The 22,861-nt window shown below is 32.7% G+C and overlaps 1 protein-coding gene across 14 annotated transcripts in view; it reads right to left on the minus strand.

Moving 5' to 3' along the window:
• The window catches only part of Syp (synaptotagmin binding cytoplasmic RNA interacting protein), a 99,747-nt gene that overhangs the window by 38,906 nt on the left and 37,980 nt on the right, over nucleotides 1-22,861 (minus strand). For 3 of the 14 annotated variants that reach the window (XM_076403362.1, XM_076403359.1, XM_076403351.1), the window contains exon 1: nucleotides 7,269-7,704. The exons of 6 other annotated variants lie outside the window; for them this stretch is intronic. The gene's annotated coding sequence lies outside the window, so the exon portion shown is untranslated. Of the gene's footprint in view, nucleotides 1-4,643; nucleotides 5,129-6,909; nucleotides 7,031-7,268; nucleotides 7,705-22,861 lie in introns of those variants that run through there. 5 more of the 14 variants (XM_076403363.1, XM_076403360.1, XM_076403352.1 and 2 more) reach the window with 3 other exon arrangements.

Below are 22,861 nucleotides of genomic sequence, written 5' to 3' on the forward strand. Positions count from 1 at the left end.
CATTTGTTCACTACTTTTTCCTATCAATTAGCTTTAAAAGCGGATGGTATAACTTTAGTAATACGTATGAAACTATACCACAGCGAATTTCAAAAGTAATAGTCCACAAAATTTTCCTGATATAAAACTAACGTCGTTAATTTACTGGCTCAAAAAAATATGGTGGTTGCTTCAAAATGATGATTGCTGGAAAATGGATTATATATAATCTGAATCCACAATAAACTGTTTTTATACAAGCAAATCTTGAAGACAACTAACATGATCCAAACTTACTAGAAGAGAGTTTTCCGCAGCATTGTTAACACTCTCCGTGGTACATTAAAAATTAATAAACCTACAAAGATCTAAGGGCATCAACCGTCAGCGAAGAAATCAAAAAGTTTGCAAAAAACATCAAGATTGAGTGATCACAAAAACGCCCTACAATAACTACAATTGATCGACAATAGTGGACTAACTCAGAGGTTGAAGAGACAGAAACCGTGCTGGCTGTGTTTTGAAACTATGTAGAGTGAAGACTCAGAAATTTCAATGTTAAGGACGTTAAAAATTGAAGAAATGATTTAAAATATGGAGGCAGACTTACTTATTTCATCTCGTTCCAATGATGATCCTATTTGCTACTTGTAAATTGCTGCTGAAACGAAATGAAATTAAGCCATTTTTTAAAACGACTGATTAATGGGCATAAAAAGTGGGTCATATATATCGTATTGACGACGAAGAACGTAAGATACGAAACGAATTGTTCATCATGAGCTCCTCAAACCTATCCAATATATTAATTAGACACTCTACTGTTAACAACTAACGTAATTGAAACAACAAAAAGCAAACAAAAAGCCCCAACTGAATAAAAACCATTGTTACCTATCTCGACAACTCTAAACCATTCATATCTCTAATAACTCGGCAAAAATTGAGCAAAAATGGCTAGTAAGTTTTAATGCATCCACTGTATATCTCGGACCTTGCCCTGTTCGACTACTATTTGTTCCAAGTTTCTAAAAAAACTCTTTATGATGTAAACCTGGTTTAAAAGAGGTTTCTGAAAATCAGCTCGCTTTTTAGTAATGGAATAATATTGGTGCTTGAAATGTTTTGAATTTGCTTTGGAAAATATGAAAAAAAATCAGGTTCAGTTTAGTTAATAAAAATCAATCCTTAATTAGCAAATATTGGAGTAACATATATTAATAAGAGGCCACGTCTTTAATGAATTGAATAAAAAAAACGATGTTAGAATATAATTAGAAATCATAAGAAAATACTAAGCCGTGCAAAAAGCTACACTCGATTAGTTCAATGATAAATTAACATTTGTTATTCTAAATAAATATCATTAAAGATAATTTTTAAATTTTTAAAAAAAGTAATTGTTCTTAGCAATTAATCAAATATTGTTTGTAATAAAAAATTGTCGCTAATTCAAAATATAGTATTCGTCAAAGTATTTTAATGTAAAGTATGGAAAAAACACGCCCTAGAAAAGCCGTCAACGCCCTCAAATATATCAAAAGGGTTGGGTAAACGAAAAAAATCTTTCATGCTAATAAAACTATGGAATCGCCCATTCGGCCTCAATCTGATAAAATCTATTACTAGCTTATTAAATAAACCTCGCAAAAAATCCAATAAATTTATATATATATATATATATATATATATATATATATATATATATATATATATATATATATATATATATATATATATTATATATATGTGCAATATCGCATTCATCAATATAGCATTTAAATGCAATTCATTAAATAATGCTTCAAATATGACATCTTCATACACTATCCTCCAAGTTTTTCGTATCCTACAACAAATACACATTATTTAAGTTCTGAAAATTTCTTAATTCAGTTTTAATATTATTTTTTTCGAGCAATCGATGCACATCAGCTGCAGATTTATTCAAATTAAAAAGGCAAAACCAAAGCTTTTACTGGTGGCACTTCTCCCAATCAAAATTCGATATTTTAGCATTTCACGGTTATATTATTGACATATGTCAAATCTAACGATTAGACTTTATTTCAGGCAATTTCAATCACTCATGCTTTTCGTTGGTCGAACATCAATTTTTTTAGTTTCTCAATTAATTGAGAAACAAGAATAAAGGAAGAAAGTGCGTTAAATTTAATATATTTCAACCGTTACCCAGTTAGGTTACCATACCTTTACCATTACAGATTGATACAAATACAATAAAACCATCTATTTATGCATATCCAGTTAGTGTTGACTTTATAGTATTCCCTGTACGCTTATATAATTCAATAAAAGTTTTTAATAAAAAAAGAGAACGAATAGTTAATTGAAACATAAATATTCGAAAAGTTACGAAGTACACAGAAATGTTATCTTCTTGATTTATATCGCACTAAACCAGTTCTAGTTTTTGAATCCAATTCGTTAGCTTTCACTTTTGGCTCGATATTCTAATCGATTTTTTTACTGTTATTAAATTCCAGACTCATATATTATTATCTGGATTTCGACCTTGAAGTGTCTATATTAATACAGGCTCTTGAAACAATAATACATGTGATCGAAAAACTAATAATCTTTTAAATTTTATCGAGTAGTCGAACGTGCGAAACCATATATGTTAAACTAGCCAATCTATTTTTCAGTTACTTTCAACTCGTATAAGTAAACTAGTAATTACGTCCTTCTTCAGCTTCAAGTGAAACAATCGAAATTGTTTCATACTTGTGGAAATATGTTAATTTTAAATATTACTTAATGCAATTATTACATTATTCATTACCAGCCACTGAAGTCACTCAAGTGGTTCGCCTAATTCTTTCTTAGTATGATTCTATTCAGCGTTATTTCAAGTTATTTATTTATTTATGTATTAAAAACCTATCAGCCTCTTGGGCTATTCAGGGTCGGGTTATAGAATAGTATTCAAATAAAGTATATAAACGAAAGACATTTAAGTTAAAATAATAAATAAAAAAATCGGCCGTCAAAAAGTTGATGAACATGTCCAACTGCTTGGATTGGACCAGTTGCTCTAATGTCCTTGGCATCCCGAGGCATTGTTGTCTTAGTATTTCAAGCTTTCTACAGTCTAGAAGGATGTGGTCTTTACTGAAATCAGACTATCCAGAGAACTCAGAATCCGATATTATAAGTATTGATGCGTCGATTCATGACCTATCCAAGGCAGATAGGGCCTTGTAAATGGCCAAAAGCTCCGCAGAAAAAATGCTAGTAATAGTAGGAAGCCAAAAGTTCTCCTCTAATAAATAGACTTGAAGTGTATGCGACACCGACGAAATATTCTCGTTCAGAACCATCCGTGTAAATGGTGAAGTGATTTGGGTAATTTTCCTCAAGTGTCTGGGTGAAGAGCTGTTTTACCATGGAGAAGCTTAATATATTCTTTATTTAGTACCTTCATTCTTATTTCAACTAGATCTTATATCGAGTCTTTGGTCATTTCTTCACTATAAAATAATTGCACAAAACATAATTTTATATGACTTTATGAAAAAACAATAGAAAAAAATCACTATTCTGAATTATCTCCTTCGTCGGATGTCACTTCTCGATTGATTATAATTTAAAAGTTGTTCAGTTGAAATAAACATTATTTTAATTTCTATAGACTGATATCATAAAAACGTCTAACGTATATCGTCTAAATAATATTTATAACAAAACGTCCAATTTATAAATATTTTGATATCACTAAAATATGGGCATCCAAGAAGTCCTATAAAACATTTATAACTAAACACCATCCTTAAATCAAAAAAGTAGTCTAGTTTTAAATTAAAAAGTTTTACTAATTTCAGTTTTTTAAATCTAAGCTATATAAACTATCCAATAACCTCTTTAATCTTTTAATTAATTTAAAGACCTTTAAATATTTTTAGGGCGAATATTTTTTTGATTTTCGTAAGAACATGATGTTTATTTTATAATAGATCACGTGCCAATATTTGGGTTTAAAGAGATTAGTTCTGTGGATACTTTACTTTCACATATAATAATAAAGATGCCGATGATCTAATCAAACCTATCGCACACAGCTCTTGGAAATCAATTATGATATAATGCATTTATTAAGAAATTCAACATTTATGATTAATAGAGAACAATATTTATTGTAATTAAAAACTCCAGACGTTTAAATTCCGGAATAATTAAATTAACAAAAGTCATGAATTACATAGCAACCTATAGCTCACAATTATTACTTAAATAAAAATAATTATAACATTGCAAAAATAACTAAAATATCTATAACCAATATACGGTGATTTTACATTTATCAGAACATGTAACAAAAGTAAATAGTAAAAGAATTATTTAATAAATTGTAAGAAAGCACACCCACTTTTTGATTTGATTGTATGCAAACTGAACCACAATAATATAGCATTATAGAATAATTTCTTCCAGAATCTGATAATCGGAAATTATTATTATCATATTAGAATAACTATATATTAAAAGACTTGCACATGGGCATTTTAAAGAACGGAAGTAGTGTGAGCTAAACTAAATTGTACAAAATATCATAAATTGCAAACAGCCTCGTAGGTGGGCTGCAAATAGTATCGAATAAATGACTCAAACCCGAATCAATCAAACAATATACGTTTACTAACCTAACTATTTGAAGTGGATATCGAAACGTCAAAACATTAAAAGTTCTACAAATCTCCAGTTTTCCCGAAATAACTATCAATATGGAGCTGCAGTAACGCCACTGTCACCACTATCTTATCAATTTCACAACCCTGCAGCACAGCCAAAATCGATACATAGTCTACCCGACCGAATGCACTACCGGCATCTTCCCCACTGAACACCGCGCCTAACCTAAATTTTCCGGTGGAAATCCGCCGCAACCGGACCGTCTTTCCCGCGCAAAAACCTACCACAACCGAACGACCACCTGCCCGCCGCTATGGCAATGCCGCCATACGCCGCCTCCGCCAACTTTCGCAACGAAAAAGCCCGCGAGTCCCCCGAGAACGCTGGCGAACCTAGCGGACGTACGTTAAGATAATTTTCGCTTGCAAAGTCGAGGGGCGGGAGGGAGCGAGGACTCGGGTCGCCTTTGTGCCGCGACTAACCAGACGTGGCCAGCGTCAAACATCGAACACGTTCGCGAAACCGGGTTCCTATAGAAAATGGCGACCTATCCAACGGTTCGGCGTTGCCAAATTGCGAATATTTAAAAATCTCGGCGACTGCAAGTAAAGTTTGTTGATCGTACGCTGTAAGTCTAAACAAAGTACATGTTGTAGTTCCTAATAAATAAATTACATTAGCCTGAAACGCAACTATTATAAAACGGCTTTATAAAAAATAACAAACAATAAACTGATCAAATTACTCATGAGGTATATAAGAACTATTATCTCATTTTAACTATAGTTGGTACAAGGTTTTAAATAAGCACATGTTTTAAACTAAAATTTAACAATCTCTTCTCATCAAGATCAATGATCTAATAGTTCCGCGCTATTAAAGATGCGTGTTTTTAATTTATCTTTGAAAAATTCTCACTTATTATATCGACACAATAATTTATCCTTTTATACAAAATATACCTTTTACACAATATATATCTTTCCAATTCAAAAGTTTATAATTATACATTAGACACATTAAAAATCATTGCAAATGTTATAATTTACAACTCGATGTTTGTTGCTTGTTTATAGCTTCTATATTTAGTACCATGTCCATTATATAGTCGTGATTTATGGCCCAGTGATAAATTCGGTTTCTTCTGTGATTTTAATTTTTTATTGCACATATTAAAATGTTTATGTTGAAACAAAATATCATTAAGCTGTTCGAATGTTCCATTTATTCGCATATATAACCATATGAATATGTGGTATCTTTTCTCATATATATACTACTATTATTGAATTAATATATTATTAATGCATTCGTATGAACACAAGATTAGAGCAAAAAAAAGTTCAATATATAATGGATTTCTCACATTACGAAAGGATATTTAATGGAAAAACAAATATCAACCGGTTAATGTTGGCTAAAATTGTAACTGTTAGGCTGAAAATCCCGTCAATTTTCGCTGAATTTCCATAACAATAAATGAAACAGTATTGTATTTAAATAAGGCGATTTTGACTTCATGAATGGCCAATACCGATAGAATATGTATATATATGTAACTGGCGTGAATTATAATTTCACCACACAATTACTTTACAACGTATCGGACATCAAAACGATAATGAAAATCCGAATTAATTTAAATAACACTCTGATTTGCTTATATTTTATAGGTTTTTATGGTTCGTAGTTATGCCAAAAAAAAATGGAAATTCAAAGTTATATATCTTAATTTAGCATTGTTCCTGTTGATTCGAAATTAAAATCAAAATAAAACAAATAGTAATTTAGATGTTATAACAAGATAATATGTAAATATAATAAATTAATTAACAACCAAAAAGCATTCATAGCGCACATTTAAATACAAACTGACAATACTTTTGTAAAAACTATGCCTAACTAATAATAAGCAATTTAAAACTTATCAATTTTATTTTGAATTTAGTGGTAAATCTATACAAAACAATACAAATTATTGCTGCATAATTCAATGTTTATCAAGATTTTGGTGAATTAATTATAGAACATGATGATGATGATACAAACAACCATCAAGACTAATTTTAACGTTTTAAAGGGGCTGAAACTTCGAATTAATCTAAACTAATAGAATGCGCGTTCCTAACGCGACACAATTACCACTTACTATTTATTTATTCAACTATTATCACACTTAAACCTGTAAACTTTACCCTAAACAGACTGGCATCACCCCAATTTCGGTCAGTTAAACATGTTGGGACTAGGGACAATAGAAAAAGCGACTCATCATACCTGTCTGGTCACAACAGCCGCACCGGGGAACGAGGGAAAACTCGCAAAAAATCGGTCAAAACACTAAACCCGGCAACAGGGCGAGCCCGCTCTAGCCTCACGGCCAGGACGCGCCCGGCTACACACCTGAACGCGAATTCGTGGTTGCCTATTGGTCGCGCCGGCCCGGTGCAACGGCGGTAGCGACAACAACGGACTGCACTTTCGCAAAAATCAAAAAATAACGCCGTCCGTTACGGTTCAGGGTCGGACGGCGGCGTGAGGGGGAGGGAGCGGATGACAAAACGACAGAAAATCGGGAATGACACATCCAATATCGCACAAAGTTGGACACACACACAATTTTTTTTACGACTTACCACTAGTCTGATTTGACGGTGTGACGGACTAACTAACGCGAACGAAAAATAAACACGAACTCACTCAACAACAACAATAACAACAATGATTATAATAGTAACAAGACCCGCGAGGGAACGCGACGATCATGGCGGTCGCCGAGCCGGACTTCAATGGCGAAATTGCCGGTTACGATGGCGGAACAACGACATCGAAGACGGCGCGGATCGCAGTTGTTGCATCGACCGTATTTGCTCGGAACGTTCGCAGTGCGTTGTTCTTCCTGTGCGAGTGTGAGTGCGAATCGAACAGAATATGTATCTGTGTGAACAAGTAAATCTGGTTACTGGCGGCGATCTATCTCGTAGTCAATGTACCGGCTCTCGCGGCGTTCGCACTAATGCAACGGGTGCAACGATCGTGTTCTGCAGCCCGTCTGAGCCGCCGACCGTGCATAAGGCTGGCGAAAATGCTGCGCATGCGTCCCGCGGTAGGGAGCCGGTCGGCCCTACTATCGTCGGGCATCGGCCGACGATCAGACCCCAACGACAAAAAACACCCCTCTGTCCTATCCCACAATTCTTTATTTAGATTTCATTCAGTCTTTGTGGTAGTTCAAGTACGATATTACGATCGGAGAAATATATATCAACATTAACTTTTTAATTCTAACAATACATGAAGTTTTATTAATCAAATTTAAACTATAATTTATCCATTGAAATAGTGAACTCACATCATCCAATTATATGACGTGAAAATTTCCCATTGAAACTTTGACTTTCAATCAATCTTGGTTTTGGTATATAAAATTTTAGTATAAATAAAATAGTGATTTTTTTTATAAAACATAATTTATTTTAATATCTTTTTCATTTTATTATCATCAAATTTTATAGAGTACATCTAATGCATATATTATCGAAAAACTTAAACTACAATTAATTATACAGCCACAATCGTTTCTCGATTAAAGTTATATTATTATATTTACACTGAACTCTTTTCCAAACCACCTATGGTATCCCCTAGAGACCTAATATATCTAGTTAACAATTGTATGTTCAAATGATGTTTTAAACTTTCATTAGAGAGCATATTTGCCTCTTTATATTTAGTTCTTGTTTCCTTCGTTGCTGTCTTCCCTTGTCAAGTCATTTTGATATCTCTATATTTCTCCTTTGTTTCTTCTGTCACTATCTGTGTAATTATCTTGATAAAATTAGATTTAATCCCTGTATTCTCACTAATGAATTTACCATATCTAAAAAACCGTTAGTATATATTTCTCGTCCTACACGTTTATTCTAGTAATTCTTTACAACTCAGAACAATTCGATTTGATTAAATATGTAGTAATAGTGTATATTTTTTTCTAGCCTATTTCTAAAAAAGCAAAGTTAAATAAACAAAACAATTTAACATTCTAGTGGCAATTTGTGGCAACTTACTTCACTTTTTAACGTGGTATTTTCAAAACATTTATCTTATTCCATCAACTTTTGTTGGCTCTACGCTATTTTTATAAGCATCTTCCATTTTTAAATATCTATGTCTATACACAAATTTTATTATTTATTATATGCTTTTAAAAATTGTATTCTTTAAAAGCAATGCCAAGTTCCGTTAGACCTCTTCATCAGTTATTTTTACAGCATTAAATCCTATAATTCTTAACAGGGTATGAATTTAATATATATGGAATAATGTTTTATTTTTAAATAAGTATTAATAATATTACTTATACATCAAATATGATAATAACAAATTACTACATGTTTAAACTGGCAGAACAAAGAAATATAAATCTTTCCAAGCGCTATCTCCGGCCGGGGCGGAGTACAGCGTGGGCTGTAGTTGCACTCGCGAAAACCAGTGACGTCGTTTGCGAGGGGGCTGGGGCAGGGGCCGTTCCCACAAGTGCATTTTGCACGGGGCGCATGGATTTCGCGTCGACGCTATAAATATAGAAGAATGTCTGCAATGTTAATGGCGACCAGAGACGCATTGTCGGCCGTTGATCGGACGATTTTGTCGTGCCGTCTCCCTCTTTCGCGTACGGTTTCATGCCGACAGAATAACCTGGCCCATTTGACCCTCTTTATTGGTATTTTACTTCGCCTGGCCCGATCCTGATCTCGACCAATGTGCACATTTTCTCAAAACGCACCGAAATGCAAATAAAGCATTTATTTTTGGATTGGTCATGTTCGAGTTGACTAATAACGATCGAACTAATACACACGCTATTGTGAATAAGCATTGCAGCGATTTAATAGGTACTGAAAATCGTAATTTTAAATAAAATTCGCTGACGACCGACAAAGTGATCAAGCTGAGTGAAACTAAACAGAAAACAAACAATATATACTTGTTACTATAAATAATATGAGTATTAGGGGTGTCGGCCGGCGAGAAAAATATCGATATTTTAAAAAATATCGATCTTATCGTTTCGGATATTTAAATAAAAATATCGATATATGGGAGGAAAAAAGAAATATCGAAATTTTTTTTGCAATATCTGCGATATTTTAAATAAATATTTAAAATTGAGTACCCATTTCATGGTGTTTAAGAAATATCTTTTTTTTAATATAAAAAACAGCGGCAGAAAGAAATATCGATATAAGGATCAAAAAAATATCATCCCTAATGAGCATCCGCAAATATAAGGCAGTATCTGGGTAGATATAATAAGAAAATATATAAAATTAATTTATTTGAAAAAAATGTGTTCGATTGAAATTCTGCTCTGTAAATATATACAAATTTACAAGTTCATATAGTTATAGTGCTTTTGGCTATAGGAAATATACATACATAGATTTATAAAATTAAGATAGTATTAATTTATTACTACTTTTAAGTTGTACTTCGATCGATACACAATGAAGGTGTATTTAAAACTAACTTAAGCCAAGATTAAAAGTAACACATACTCTAGACAAATTCGTATGGCTTGGTTCGTTTCAATCTGTACTGTGGACTGTATCGCTTCCACGTTGCTGTGATTTAGTAGCCTTATTTCACGTTTTAAGGCGAAATCCTGGATCACCTCGTATATCCATTTGATTTCGAGGTCATCGCGCAGCTCTTCGTTGGTTCCGTAACGATAAGTATTGGTAATTAATTGTAGCTTCATTTTGGCTGCGTTGGATTACTAGTTGGTTTGATGTTTTAGTGCAAGAACATATTGAACGTTCATAGGCTTTATGATTGAGAGATAAACCAATATCTTTGATTTTAAGTCAAGTTAAGAGTATCTTCCGACTAACCAGTACTGTTGTTTGGTTTTGAGCTTGATCTGCTCTGCTTTTTGTCTAACATGAGGTATGTAATATATATAACATCAATATAGAGAAGTAATAATACATACAATTATTAAAAGACATTGCTGTTCTAGACTGCTTGCTATTCATTGAGTGTTCTAGACATAATCAAGAAGATATTTGAAAATTTGTTGAAAAACTGCTGTTGAAAAAGAATTTGTTGATTGTTTTTTGTTAATTAAATGTCAACTATAGTATCTACAATTATTTATATAAATTAATTATATATACAAGGTAAATGCTACAAATAATCTCAAATAGAATGTGTTGTCAATTAATTAGAAGCATAAAGGCTGTGGTGGACTTTGAAGGCTGGAGATACTTTCAAAAGGAACCCCTGGATTATCCTACAGTTGCTAATTCTCAATCGGAATTCAATTGCTTGATAGTAGGATCAACTAAGTCATTCTTACAAAATAAAATGTTTTTCATTGTTGAATCCAGAGAATCTCTCGCGAGATATTCGACGAAATAAAATGAGCGCACTCCAATTTTTACCCAAATGTGGCGGAGGCCATATGAAAGACACCAACTTACAATATTTAATCATAATCAACGTGGTTTTGTAATAATAGCTCTACCAAGCGGAGTTTGGATCCGTTGCTTCCATTACAATCAATGCTTTATATAGTCTATCCAAAGTTTATTTGTAAATACTACTTGCCTGCCGCAATTTGTAAATTCAGAATCAAACAATATTTTCCTTCTCATTTTATTCTAGTTAAAAAGAGACACAATGCTGCCTGATAAGTTCAAACGTGTAACCAAACTAGCCGGTCAAAGTCGTCCTGTTGCCAAACATATGCAAAATTCTTCAAAATGTTAGTTATAATTACTACAGTAATTTCGAACAGGAACGCGATAATTAAGACCCCCTTTTGCCGGTAAATTCCGTTAGAGAGGTAAATATTGATGATATTAAATACTATAATTTGCTATAATTTTATTGAAAATGTGTTTTAACGGGTTGCTGCTGCGCTGAATATTAGTGTGGGTACTGTGACTAACATCTCTAATCGCTGAAAATTCCTAAGACAGAACGATAAGAGTGGAAAGAACTAAAATTATGCATATAATTAATAGAGTATAACTGTAGAAAATGGTATTGTAGAAAGATTTGTGTGCATAGATATGATTCCAATTGTTCAGAATTATACATGAGCATTAGGTTAGAATGTATGAGGAAAGGATGAATACTAACTGTTTTGTAGTTATGATAAATGCATTAGGGGGAATTCAGTGATTAATGTTATCCAGAATGGTGTTCAGGCAGTAGCAGAAGAAATAAAAGTGACGTATACTGTAATATCAAGATGACTTGACAAGTAAACACACCATCGAAGGAAACAAGAACTAAACGTAAAAAGGTAAATATGCTCTCTAATGAAAGTAAAGTACATTTGATGGCATTTTTGTTTCATTATTTTATTTAAACTAAAAATTCGTTATATGTCAAAGCCAAACTGAACTAAAACTCTGAGTTGAAACGGCAACATTGCGGCATTTTGACGTCACAAATTTCGATGAAGTATGTACAAAATAACTTTAGATAAATTAGAAAAATGTAATATTTTTAATTAAATTCAAAATACTCAGCTGGTTATGACATACCAGCGCGATTTGTATTTTATTTTATACAGCAATTTGAGAAAATTATCTGAACAAGTACTTCTGTACATTTAACTGGGCCACATTTTATGGATGATTTACTCTAATCGTGGCCAGTAAATAAACTTAAGATCGATTTTTCTGACGATCGTCCAAGAATGATTGTTGTTCTACTCTAATATTATCAGAGTACTGAAAATATATAGAATATAGTTCCTTTCGTGAAATGAAATCATTTCTAGGATCTAATATATATAATGTTCATATTATAACGGTTACCCTTATCCAACGGCATTCAAACCTAAATTTTCAAATTATGATTTCATGTTTTCATTTTATATCAATGCTCAAGCTGCTAGTCTCAGAGCGTTTACTATTCAGATTCTTCTATTCAAATTATATAAAAATGTGAAAATAATGTAAATTTCAATTATTGTTCATTTAATTAAAACTTTTCGTTGAAATTAATGCCCAAAATAAACAATTACGACAAGACGAAAACGAGCAGGTGTAGCGACGTTTTCAAAGACAGGTTTTTTTAAATGCCTTGCCTTTGTACCTCCGAGTTTTTATCTTGAAACAAGAGACACAACATATTGAAATCTTTGATTATACTTAAAAAATTAAAAAATAACTAATGTAAATTTAAAGTAATGATATTATTATTGATATTATTGATTTATATGATAAGTACACTAGTAATTACTGATACTAATTCAATTAGTTTTCAATTAGTGAATAAGCCTGAATAAAATTTCATTCGAAACATGTGACGATAGATTTTTTTACAAACGCTAGATTAAAATCATCATAAAATCTCAGTTGGTTTTATTAATAGCTAATCAATTAAGAGACCAAAAATCCTTATCCGTTTTTATCGAATATAATATCAACCAAGATGGAGAGTGACTGACACTTCGTCTGATATCAGTACATTGGTATTTTTAAAAATATGTTAAATATACCCGAAATATTAATCTTAAATCCCAACTAAACACAATATATAGTCAGCCAAGACTTGTATTTTATTATTTTAACTGCAATATTGAAAGAAACGTACCAAGAATCTAAATATCTTCCTTTCATACTTAAAAAACTTCTACTACATACCAAGACAATAATGAAGAAATATTGTGGTATTGTATTCAGAGTTTTAAAAATACTATATTTATTTCAGTTATACTTTTCCTTCCTATTTATTCATTTTAAAATAACTTTTATTGGAGTATTTTTTCTTGTTATCATATTGATTAATTTACCATATAGCTGTTTCACCTCAGGAACAATCTTCTAAATTTTAGAGATTTAGCTAATTTTACTTTAGGTATCTTATCATCGCTTATCTTCAATATTGCATTTTGTTAAACGTAACCATTATATACTTTTTATTTTTTTAAATTGGTTTTATTTATTTTTGACTATTTGACCTTGAAATTTATTTGATTGTATAGAAGACCTAGGTAAAGTAGTTTCTAGCATATACAAATTTGAATTACTAATTTTTTTCTGATTTTACGTAATATGTAGATCAGTAATATCAATGATTGATTTTTTTTCTAAAAACTAATATTTTTCCAAATTTAGGCGCTTTTGTCTAACTACTTTATATATGGTAATTATGATAATTATAATAATATTGATAGTTAATCACTACATGATTTCGTGTCGTAAGTATACTAATGAAGGTATATATGAAGGATAATCGTGAATGGATAATCGAAGCTTTAAGGAGGAGCCTGTAGGCGATTCATTTCTGTGGAGGAATCATAGTTATTAATACTTGCAAAAATACTAAACAGGTTGCTTACATGTATTAAGTGCTTACATGTATTTTGTAATAGTAACAATTATTAAATAAATCAAATTTAACCAATAAATTCGATGGATTTAGTATTTTTTCATATAAAAACTATTTTTCATTTAGTATTATTCCAGTCATATAACTTTTACATTGCGTAGAGGAACATGTCCACCACGAAGAAGCACATACTCATCAAACAGAAACAACTTGGACTTAAACTTTGCCAAATATATTGGTTTATCAGGCGCAAATCCAAGTTTTCATCACATAGTAAGATATTATTGTATAAATCTATACCCAAGCCTATTTGGTCATATAAAATTCAACTATGGGGAACCACTAACAAGTCTAATATACCGATCATACAACGGTTCCAAAATAAAGTGTTGCGTGCCATTGTCGATTCTCCGTACTATGTTTCAAATGAAGTGATACAACGCGATACTCTTCTAGAACCAATAACGAGTGTAATTCGACATGTTTTTGTAAAGTACTTCGAAAGTGTCATTGCATCCCAATGTACTCGCTAATCAGCTAAATATGCGAAGTAACAGTGAAGTGCGTAGACTAAAATGTCTAACACCATCCGATCTGATTATTGGACATACATAGATTTTAGAATAAGCTTTGAAATAAGGCTAATTAATTAAAATAGTATTTTGTACAGGAGATCACATAATGAAGTGATTTTCTACATGTCATGTATATATAATATAAACATAACAAATACTTATTGCCCTCTGGGCAGATGGTGAGGGCATATGGCCATGCTGGTCAACCTAGAGAATCAAAAAATCTAAACACCATAAATTGCAAGACTTACTGGACGATAACAAAAACTCAAACTCTCAAAGAACTTTCCGACAGGTTACAAGCTTAAAAGTGCATGGATCAGTCCAGGAAAGAAGTTGACAGCAAGCTCCATAGTGTGAATTGGTTAACATGTCGTCACTCCCATTTAAGCAATGAGAGCAAAATGATGGTATACAATTCCATCATCAAGTCAATTTGAATATACGATATTCAATTATGGGACACAAGCATAGCAAGGATTTCAGAAACATACTTAATATTCCTCGAAGCATAAGCAACAAGTATATGTATTTCGGTATCGGTGTGCGAGCACTAAAACAGGAAATAATACATTATGGCATGAAATATACAAACGAGCTGGCATTGGCGTTGAGTCGAATAGGAGAACAGCACGTGATACGACATAAGACATGCCACAGAAAGATGGAAGTGGCTTATTGTTGGTCTGATGCAGACTGATATAAACATAAAAAATAAACAACATAAAGAATTCCTGTGCATACTGTGGGTGTAGTGTATGAGCTGCTAAAAGTTAATTACAGAAACTGTTACTACAGATCTTTACTGGCGTCAAAACTAACCATAAAATGTGTGCACAGCCAGTCCTTGACTGTATTCATATTGACACTGAACTGACTGAACACTACACTACAAGGTTGTACAAAATGATTAAATTTCCAAGAACTTTCAATATCCTTAATTCGTTTCTGCAGAAATAAATAAACAAGAACAGTGTGAGACACAAAATATAATGAAATGTCGGTCAAATTAATTAAATATTATGACGAACAACGACTTGATAAACAAAACACCCTAGCAAAAAGCGATAACGTTATTCGAAGGTGACGAACAAAGATGCATTATAGCGGTCCTATAAATAATCCCGACTGTGTAATGATTCCAGATTGCTTATAGGAATCGCGAACCCTTTCAAAGAGACCTGCAGGATGCGCTCTAATCTCCATATAAATATGGCGACACAATGCAAAGCAGTTAAACCACATCGGAACGATGCTCTATATATATATATATATATATATATATATATAGATTTTTTTTGTTTAAAATTGCAAGAGCAGAGGGAGAGTGTCGGAGCCTGAGAACGTCCTATTATTCCTAGCCCGAAGATTCGCCATTTAAATCTCTCCCGGATGGCCAGGATGCGCCAGCGTTACCCCGCTCCCCTCGGGGCCCCGGGAGTGTCGCAAAAATAATAATAAAAAAAACCGGGCCGACGGGGCCGCGAATAATTGCGCGCACATACACACACACAGAGAGAGAACGACCCCCGTGGTTCCCACGGGCTGCGCGGCTCCGTCCCGGGGGCCAGCCGTCCGCTGTCTGTGTCCCGATGAAAAGGTGTTGATTTAAGTTTCGCGACGCCTCGGATTGCGAAATGTTCGTGTACGGCGACCGGTGGGTCCGCCACGTCCTCCGCGCGCCCATGCCGTGGGGCCGCCGCCCCCCCGCATGGTTGTTCGGTCGGTCTTTCTCAGGGGTGGTGCAGGGTCGGATTACGATATTCGATTGTTGGTCGGTTTGGTAAGGAGCGCGGCGAACAATGCTGCAGATATCAGGTATCGCGATAAATTAAATACTCGATGAATGAAATGAATGAGCGCTCTCTTGTTTTTGTTCGGGACACGTACAATATCAATAGTATGCCGAATACGTCAACATTCTTGTTCATGACAGAAAGAGTTTCTTGCTCATTCAGCAATAAATTTAACTAGCAGAGGAACTGTCTGTCGTGTTTGTTTCAGCGCGAAAATTTACATTGTAAATTTAAAGTGATATTTTGTGAAAAGTCCTCGGCCTACCATAGTAAAACACATTTTTTGCAAAATTAGTTTTTTTATTCAACATAATTACCTTCAAGGGTGATACACTCATATAGCGACCCTCCAACTTTTCGATACTATTTTTGTAGTACGATTTGTCCTTTGCTTCAAAATAGGCCACAGTTTCGGCGATCAACTCTTCATTCGACGAAAATATCTTCCCAGCGAGCATTCTTTTGAGATCTCAGAACAGGAAATAGTCGCTGGCGGCCAGATCTGGAGAATACGGCGAATGAGGAAGCAATTCGAAGCCCAATTCATGGATTTTTGCCATCGTTTTCACTGACTTGTGTCACGGTGCATTGTCTTGGTGAAACAGCACTTTCTTTTTCTTCAAATGCGGCCGTTTTTCGGCGATTTCATCCTTCAAACGGTCCAATAACACTGTATAATAGTCACTGTTAATGGTCCTTCGTTTTTCAGGATAGTCAATGAAAATTATTCCATGCGCGTCCCAAAATACAGACGCTATAACCTTGGCAGCCAACTGTTGCGGTTTCCCACGCTTTGGAGCGGGTTCATCGTGTGCAGTCCACTCGGATGACTATCGATTGGACTTCGGACTGACACAATGGAGTCATGTTTTATCCATTGTCACATATCGACGCAAAAGCTCAGGTTTATTACGCTTAATCATCTTCAAACACTGCTTCGAATCATCAAATCGTCGTTGTTTTTGGTCAAAAGTGAGCTCGCGCTGCACCCACTTTGCACAGAGCTTTCTCATACCCAAATATTCGTGAATGATATGATGTACACGTTCAATTGATATCTTTAAAGGGTCTGCGATTTCATTCAGTTTCAATTTACGGTCATTCAAAATCATTTTGTGGATATTTTAAATGTTTTCGTCGGTAACAACCTCTTTTGGGCGTCCACTGCGTTCACCGTCTTCGGTGTTCATTTCACCACGTCTAAACTTAGCATACCAATCCTTGATGCTTGATTTTCCTGGGGCAATGTCCGGAAACTCGGCATCAATCCAAGTTTTTGCTTCAACTGTATTGTTTCACTTCAAAAAGCAATATTTTATCAACACGCGAAATTCCTTTTTATCCATTTTTTTCACAATAACAAAAGTTGCTTCACTCAAAATGCTATAATTCACAAACTAATAATCCGACAGCTGTCAAATTTATATATAATACACGCATCTTTTAAGGGTTATGGCTACATAAAAAACTATGGATTTAATTCTAGTAGCGCCATCTATGTGTCAGGCCGGCGACCTTTCAATTGACCTGTTACATACATTATGTAATATAATATACAGTATTTTAACTAATTTTATTTAAAATACAAAATGCAAACAAAATATAGTCACGATTAGATAAATAAAATAGAACTAATCCAGCCCATCGTATTAGATCATTAAAAAAGAATTTCCTTTCATGTGCATCTTATTGGAGAATGAGTAAAACATTCTAAAGAAAAGAATCTTTTTACAGTGACTTATGAGCACAAACTTGCACAAACTTATTGTATTTTTTTATTAATTACATCTTACATTAGATGTGCTTAGTATTTTCTTCAATATACAAGCTGAGCGAGTACGGGATTAATATATCAGTAAGTATCTCCCAAATTAAAATAAAACTAATCTAATTAAGCTAAAGTTAAGAATACACTAATACACTAAGTTACACACTACTACAAGTTCGTGTGGTTTGGTTCGTTTCAATTTTCTGATTTCTTGCATTTTATCCAATAGCTGTATTTTTACGTTGCTGTGATTTAGCAACCTTATTTCATGTTTAAGGCGAAATCTTGGATCACTTCGTTAATCCTCTTCTTAGTGCTTAAGGGATCGCCAAAAGAAACTCCATACTAGGATTCTGAATGAATTAACAATGAAATACTTAATGGGCCGAGTTTCTATATGGAAATTTTTGCTGAAATTAAACTAAATAAACCATTTTTGAAAATACTAATTACGGACGATGGATTAGTAAAAGGAAAGGCACCGTCTTCCGTCACGACTACGCTAGGCTGCAGACATCTCTAGTAACTCGGCTGAGAGATATTGGTTGAATAGTTTTTATGCATCCATCCATCCATTTCTTCCGATCTCGGGAAAAATCTCTTAATAGTATAAAACTAGTTTCAAACAGATTTCTGAAAAACACTTCCTTCAGTTTTTCGCCCAGAAATCTTAGAACTTTTACAGTGACGAAATTATGATATAATGAGTAAATAAAATTACTACATAAAAACACTAGGACATAAAAGTATTAAGAGGTAATCGATCAAAACGACATATCAACAAATTGGTTTTGAAAAGGTTTATTATTTAAATACCCATGATTAATTGTAATCAATTAAAGGAAATTTCGACAATCTGGATTTAAATCAATGTTCCGAATCAAATTGTGTAGTGGCATGTGATTGTTCGATTTGAGATACATAGCAACATTTTTCAAACCTTTCAATTTCACATCAACAGATATTTTCCAGAATTGGTTGTTTGATTGGTTATATGTTTGATATTTCTGATCTATAAAATGTTTAAGTTTCAAAAATGAATCAAGAATCATTCTGAAAACACATTAAATTTTAATTAATATACTCTTTTAGATAAAACTGATAAAGTTGTAATACCGGGGACATGAACGAACAGCGTTATCAACATTATTCAACAAATATTCATGTGCGGTAAGAATGTAATTTAGGTAAGTTATTAATTTTGAAGTAATGAAACGAGATAAATATGTGATTGTAAAATTCGCAAAATCTTTCAAATTTCAAACTTATTTAAATGTAGACCGTATTTGGATCATACACAAGAAGGAATATATTTATATAACTATAAGCTAAATTAATACGTATGTATTTATCAAGAAAAATATATATTGAGGCTGATGTTGGTTTGACAATCATTCTACGGTTACTCGAAGCATTTCTTGATATAGTTATGAGTAGTTCGAAGCAAAAGTATCGTGGTTAAAGTTGTAAGGTGACAAAGTTGTAAGTTGTAAGGTAGATTAAAGATGCTCAAAGTTTCATAGTCATAAACTATTAGAATTAGGAAACATCCATGCCTTGAAAAACACCCCTTGACTGGATTTCTGACATAAGCAGCATAGTTTAGGTTGTAAGGCCACCAATGGCGGATTGAAATTATTGTAAATTAACACAGTCTACTGGAAATTAGAGAGATCTTTGAAGTTCATTATACTGCCTCCAAAGCGGATTCTGTAGCTCATCTCAGAATCTTCAAATCTTGAGAATTACAAAATATATCATGAAAAAATTGAGTAAAAATAGTACAGTCAGATATAAACTGTTTTAAAGTAAATTAAAAGCTCTTTATATGCCTATAAAATAAAAAAAATGGTTAAATGTTTTCAGTTTAAGCGTTTTCATGCAGATTTTCTATATGACAAGGCAAGATATGACAGTCTCGTCTTGTATTTGTCTAACGACCGTTTTTCTTCAATACTTCAATCAAACATTTCATTTTCACGTCTTCGTAGATTTTTGGCTTTACATATTATCTTTTTGTCTTTGACGTTAATAATGTTTAATTTGTAATACTATAAAGACAACTTATTGACTTTTAAAAATAATCTATTTGTTAAGGCAGAATTTTTCATATTAAATCAACATCATATTGGATAAAAAGCAAAGCAGATCGAACTCAAAATCAAGCAACTCTATTGGTTAGTTAGAAGATACTCTCAACTTAATCTAATATCGAAAGGATTAATTTATTAGTCATCATATCATAAGACCAGTTTAGACCTATATATGTAATTGCGGCCAAAATAAAGTTCTACAGTTAATTACCGTACTATGACTACTGCTAGGAAGTTATCAAAGATATCGCCTTAAAGCATGAAATAGGTCGCTAAATTACAGCAACATGGAAGCAATACAGCTACTGGATAACACGCAGGAAATCAGAAGATTAGAGCGAACCAAAACGCACGAACTTTTATAGTATAAAGTGTTAGTCTTAAATTTTATTTTAATTTGTGTATATATATCCTTCTGTATCCTTGTTATACCGTGCTATAAAACCAAACCCTCCGATACCATTTGGCGTACTACAATCCAATTACATATTTCAAGAAAAACCACGAAACAAGTGCAAAGGAGCAATTTAAGTCATCCAACATGCCGATTTTAGTCACGAAAGCAGCCGAAAAACATTTGGTGCTGTTCCACTAAAAAATTGTACAAAAATTAAATAATAAAATCGAACAATTATATGAACGTAGATTTCGCATGGATAGAATTGGCAGTGGGTTCTCTGCTTCTACATCCACTGCGAAACATCCTTTGAATTAACAATGAGGTTGAAAAGGTAGAATAAACTACGTGTTAAATGTATTTAGTAGAGACCGGTTTTGTAACGTTACATAATTATTTTGCAATTACAATGACTAATGAATCACTTTAAAAGGAACATAATTAATTTTATTCACTAAGCCAAAAGGCATTTTATTTCTAAGAATAAAATAAAAATGGATCATTTACTTTTCGTTTGTTTCGCTCCCTTAAAGCATCCTCCTTGAGCGCAATCTATTAATATCAACGGTTTTGTGTTTTTCGAATATGATAGGATCGGATAGTTGTTCAGTCTGTGGAATATCTTTATGAGAAATTGTTTAAACATTTAAAGATGTCGAAATTGTAGATATTATTTTGAACTGTAATACAACCTAACCTAATTGTTAAATACAATGAGTTTAACTCTCTTATTCAGTATAAATAGACCCAAGCCATGAAGAAATCTGCAAACTTTAGAAAATCCTCCTGAGACCACTCCATCATATCTCAATTGTCAATTTTGGGTTCAACGATTTAAAAGTGGAGATGTTTGAGGTTAATAACCAAAAACAACCTGGAGGAATAAAAAAGATACGAAGACAATTAATTGAAAGACTTATTTGAGCTTCCAGACGTTACCACGCAAACTGGCTGGAAATGCCATTTCAAGACGTTTCAACATCGCTGTTTTATTACTTTCCAGGTGAAAAAGAAGGTTTTATGTAACGTATTACGACTTCGTCCAGGAGAGTTACTAACATCGACACCTAAACAAAATATTCACATGCATAAAATATTTCTGTATATATGGTGGTAACATTAAGGTGTAATGTACTACCAACATCAATTAGACAAATTAAAATATATATAGTTGTAAAAAAACACCATCAATATTAAATAATAAAAGTCATCTTCTTACATGACAGCACTTGGTCACACGTTGCAAGAGTTGTGACAACACCACAATTATGAAGAAACGCTCAATTGTTGTTTCTTGTCAAGACCACTAACCTCAAAAACCATTTCTCTAAAGGCTTGAACTTGAAATTAAAGTGACGCCAAAAAGCATACACATAATTTACACAAACTTGAAATAATTCATTCTCTATATCTGACATTCTCATTCATAGTAATTATTGAGTATGTAACTAATAATAAAAGTAACTTATATCAGGAAAACACGCGATTTCAGGAATGATGTAGACTTTATGTAACTGTATGACTAAGTTTTTTTTTTAATATATATTGTTAATCATTGGATTTTAAAATATACGGTTACTTGACGTAAAATATAACCTCAAGTAACGTGTAATTTTTCCAACAATGAACTCAAATGCTACTAGAAAATAAACATAGAAATATTATACACAGTTTGTCATAAGCTTGAATAACTTATATTAAATTTAACGAATAAATACTCCAAAATTGGCTCATACTCTTTATGTGTGTATTTATTGAGTATGTTATAATTAACGCAGTTGATATTTCCTTGAATTTAGGAAAACACGCGATTTTAGGAAAGATATATATCTTGAATAAGTGTAAACAAGTTTTTTATGGTTAACCATTTAATAATTTATATAAGTTTGTTTGAAAAATTCTTGATTTTTTACTATTTATTTATTGCAATATAAGTTGTAATGTAATATTAAACTATTTTTCATATTTAATAATGTATAACATTTTAAACAATTTTTTTAAAACATATTTTAAAGTATCCTTTTACCAACTAGTGGTTTATCTGGACTGGACCTACAGTTTAACGTGGGCTCCGAACCACGGTCCTTTCAGGTCCCTAAAGTTGGTCACCGACTGGCGAGTTATGGAAACTTTTATATCAATTATGTTAAACTGATAATGCATAAAAACTAACTCAAATGGAAGCAACTGATATTTAAAATATTCTCCAATAATTGAAACAATTTACACATGCATAAGGACGTTCT

Source organism: Rhynchophorus ferrugineus, unplaced genomic scaffold, assembly GCF_030347505.1.
Source record: "Rhynchophorus ferrugineus isolate W39M unplaced genomic scaffold, kcgeb_rfMv2 rfM4, whole genome shotgun sequence".
In the NCBI taxonomy this organism is placed as follows: domain Eukaryota; kingdom Metazoa; phylum Arthropoda; class Insecta; order Coleoptera; family Curculionidae; genus Rhynchophorus; species Rhynchophorus ferrugineus.